This window comes from Stenella coeruleoalba, assembly GCF_951394435.1.
Source record: "Stenella coeruleoalba genome assembly, chromosome: X".
In the NCBI taxonomy this organism is placed as follows: domain Eukaryota; kingdom Metazoa; phylum Chordata; class Mammalia; order Artiodactyla; family Delphinidae; genus Stenella; species Stenella coeruleoalba.
This window is the reverse complement of record NC_137152.1, coordinates 114522988-114526836: the sequence shown is the minus strand read 5'-3', so window position 1 is coordinate 114526836 and position 3849 is coordinate 114522988. Positions and strand designations below refer to the sequence as shown.

The 3849-nt window shown below is 42.1% G+C and overlaps 1 pseudogene across 1 annotated transcript; it reads right to left on the bottom strand.

Moving 5' to 3' along the window:
- Positions 1–1513: 1513 nt before the first annotated feature.
- LOC307180162 (histone deacetylase 1-like) lies at positions 1514–3340 on the bottom strand (annotated as a pseudogene). Its single transcript has 2 exons — positions 3285–3340; positions 1514–3139 (listed from the first exon to the last, which is right to left on the bottom strand). The product of its transcript is annotated as a histone deacetylase 1-like (transcript).
- Between the last annotated feature and the right edge of the window lie 509 nt (positions 3341–3849).

Genomic DNA, 3849 nt, shown 5'->3' with positions numbered 1-3849 from the left:
TTTTGTATCGTTCATTTGATGGCTATTCATGGCCATCTTCTTTCATGAAATATCTGTTCAAATCTTTTTCCCATTTTTATCGGTTGTTTTCTAACTAAGGAGTTGTAAAAGGCATTTATATATTCTGGATATAAGTATTTTGTCTGATATAAGTGCTGTGTATATTTTCTTCTATTCCAAGGTTTGACTTTTCATTTTCTCAACAATATCTTTCAAAGAGCAAAAGTTTTTAATTTTGATAACATTACATTTATCATTTTTAAATACTTTTGTGCTTTTTGTATTCTATCTATGAACTCTTACCTACCCCAAAGTCACAAAGATTGTCTCCTATGTTGTCTTCTAAACACTTTAGAGTTTGGGGCTTTATATTTAGTTCCATTTAGAAACCATTTACATTTATTATCCATTTCGAGGTGATTTTTGTGTATGGCACAAGGTAAAATTTCATGTTCACTTTTTTCCTGTATTGATGTCTGGTTGATCCAGCACTATTTGTTGAAAAGACTATTTTCCCTCCACTAAATTGCTCTGGCACCTTTGATCAACTGGCCATATATGCATGGTATCTTTCACTTTTTAGCAGACCTATCCTTCAAGGACAGTACAAAGGAGGACACGAGTCTACATGTACATTTGCACTAATTCCAACTCAGTGGGACTCAACTCATGAGGTCAGACTGTTTAGGACTTCACAGTTCTGCCCATGGCGAAAGGTGGAAGGACAGAAGACCACTTAACGATAGGAATTATAACAGATGCACATGATTGGGACAATCCTCTTCTGCATTTCATATGCATCACATAATTGATCCTTCAAAACAGCCCTGTGAAAAAGCAATTAATATGATCCTCACGATTTAAAGTGAAGCTCTGAGAGTTAACTGACTTGTCTAAGGTCACATAGAGCTGGACTCTGAACCTAGACTCTACGATGCCAGAGCTATGTTTTCAATCACTGTTTCTATTGCTCCTTTTAGCTCCATTACTCTTATCTCCATAATTCGATGTGATGGTTCTCACCTGAAACAACCTCTTACTGTTCCCATCCATCCCAGATGTTGAGGGCTAACTAATAAAATAGTTAATATTTGTTGAATACCAAGGATTCGGTCTCTTTGTATATACACATTTTTTAGTGTATAGACATGTACCATTTTATTACAAAGATTCTCACAAAAACGAAAACAGTATCTCAAAAAGGAAACTAGACTAACAATCTTCACCTGCAGAATTGTGGGAGGACAGAGAGGGCAGGCAGTGTGAGTTTCTTGGCTTACTGGGGGCCAGTAGAAAGGTTTGAGAACAGAACCAATCTAAAAATGGCTGATGTTACCTTAAGGAGCCTGAAAAGACCAGAGAGTCCCTGAAGATCCAGTCACCCCTTCTAAAATGCTCAATAAGGGCACCTTTTCAAAGCTACTAAGCAGGCACTTCAAGATTTTGTCCTATGGGTGCTTAAGTGTATCCCTTCTAGCCAGACCTGGCACCCGTTATGGTTCAAAATTAAGAATTCAGGAGGGATGGGTGGTGAGGCAGCTACTAGAAAAGCTTCACCTAACACATGTGCCCTGAGCTCGGGGCCCTGGTTCCTGTCTAGTCGCTGGGGATATTTATATTTAATATATTTTTATATAAATACACAGAGAAATAGAAAATATAAAATCCGAGGGGGTGCAAGATTAAGGTGGGGAACTTGGCAAGAAGCCAGAACTGGAGAGGTCTGCTCAGACCCTCTTGGCTTCTTGCTTCTCCTCCTTGGTTTTCTCCTCTTCTGTGACTTCTTTCTTTTCTTCTGGGTCTTTCTCCTTCTCATATTCCGTTCTGACTCTCTTGGCTTTTTTGAAGTTGGAAGAGTTCTTGCGACCTCCTTTTCCCTCCCCATCAGAGTCGGAGAACTCTTCCTCACAGGCAATTTGTTTGTCCGAGGAACACAGTGAGATGTGCTTGTCAGGGTCTTCTTCATCCTCATCACCACTCTCCTCTGGAATGGCATCCTCAGGAATGGCCTGCATTTGGACTCCAGGTATGCGGGTCAGCATTCTCAGGTTCTCAAACAGTCGCTGTTTGAGCTTTTCCAGATACTCATTAGTGTTCTGGTTAGTCATATTGGAAAGACTGATGTGAAATTTGAAATCTGGTCCAAAGTATTCAAAGTAGTCGTTGTATGAAAGCTCATTAGGGATCTCCATGTCCAGGGCCACAGCTGTTTCATAAGTCCAGCACCGGGAGACATTATAATGGTGTAGCCACCTCCTCCCAGCATCAGCATAGGCAGGTTAAAGCTCTTCACAAATTCCACACACTTGGCTTGCCCTTTGATGGTCGAATCGAAGCAATCTAACTGATCCCCAGACAGGAAATCAGAGCCACAGTGTAAGACGACTGCACTGAGCTGGAACATCTCCATTACTTTGGACATGACTGGCTTGAAAATGGCCTCATAGAACTCGTCATCAATCCCATCTCAGAGAGGGTAGTTAACAGCATAATACTTGCCTTTGCCAACCCTAATATCCCGTAGGTCCCAAGTTCCTGGGAAGTACTCTCCATATTTATGAAAGGACACAGTCACGACTCGGTCTGTGGTATAGAAGGCCTCTTCCACGCCATCGCCATGGTGAATATCAACGTCAATATACAGCACTCTCTGGTGATACTTCAGCAGTTCCAGGATAGCCAAGACGATATCATTGACATTGACGTAACAGAAGCCAGATGCCTCGGACTTCTTTGCATGGTGTAAGCCCCCAGCCCAATTCACAGCGATGTCCGTCTGCTGTTTATTTTCAGGGCACTTGCCACAGAGCCACCAGGAGATAGCTGACAGAACTCAAACAGGCCATCAAATACCAGACAGTTCTCACCAACGTAGAATCTCTGCATCTGCTTGCTGTACTCGGACATGTTATCTGGGCAGATGGAGCGCAAGAATTTAATGTAGTCATCAGTGTGGTACTTGGTTCTCTCCTCAGCATTGGCTTTGCGAGGGTGATAAATTTCCATCTTTCGGTCGAGGCCATAGTTAAGGAGCAAATTGTGAGTCATGCAGATTCAGTGAGGCTTCATTGGGTGGCCTTGTCCATAATATACAACATAATTGGAAACTACATCCAATGTAATTTCCAACATCCCCTCACTATATCTCCAGGGAATTCACTCCCACAACAGAAGAGTAACCATCACTACTCAGAATTATTGTAAGCCACAGCTCACCTCTTGCACGTCATTACACTTTATGGTGTCAAAGCACATTCACATTCATTTTCTTACTGGATTCTCACAAAAACCCATCGTAGTAGTAACAGACTTTCCCCCTGGTGCCCTGAGTCTGCGCCATCTTGCTCCCCTCCGTAGGTCCCTCTGCCCTCCTGCCAGCGGCTCTGCTCAGCCTCTTTACATATATTAACTCATTCAATCCTCCCAACATCCCTAAATGAGTTGTATACTACTGTCATGTCCATTTTAATGGAACCTGGAACCTCAGGCTCAGTGAGTTTATGTAACTTACTCTCGATCACACAGCTATTAAATAGCAGAGCCAGGATCTAAAGCAATTATTTACCTTCCCTTAAATCTCTTGCTCTTGGCCATTACAATATACCACCCTCTAGACTTCAGGTAGATTGTCCATATAAGATAACACAGGGTAAGGACACTAGCCAGTCATTAATGTGCTATCAAGGCCCACAACACATTGAAAAAAAAAACATAAGTCACCTTGGCCCTGTCAGCACACAATGGCTACTGTGTTTGCCAATTCTGCCTTGTATCTGCCTCTTTTATCACCCAAAGCCATGGGAGGATATGAGCATTTGGGATGTTCCCACAGCAGATTTAGAGTTTCTA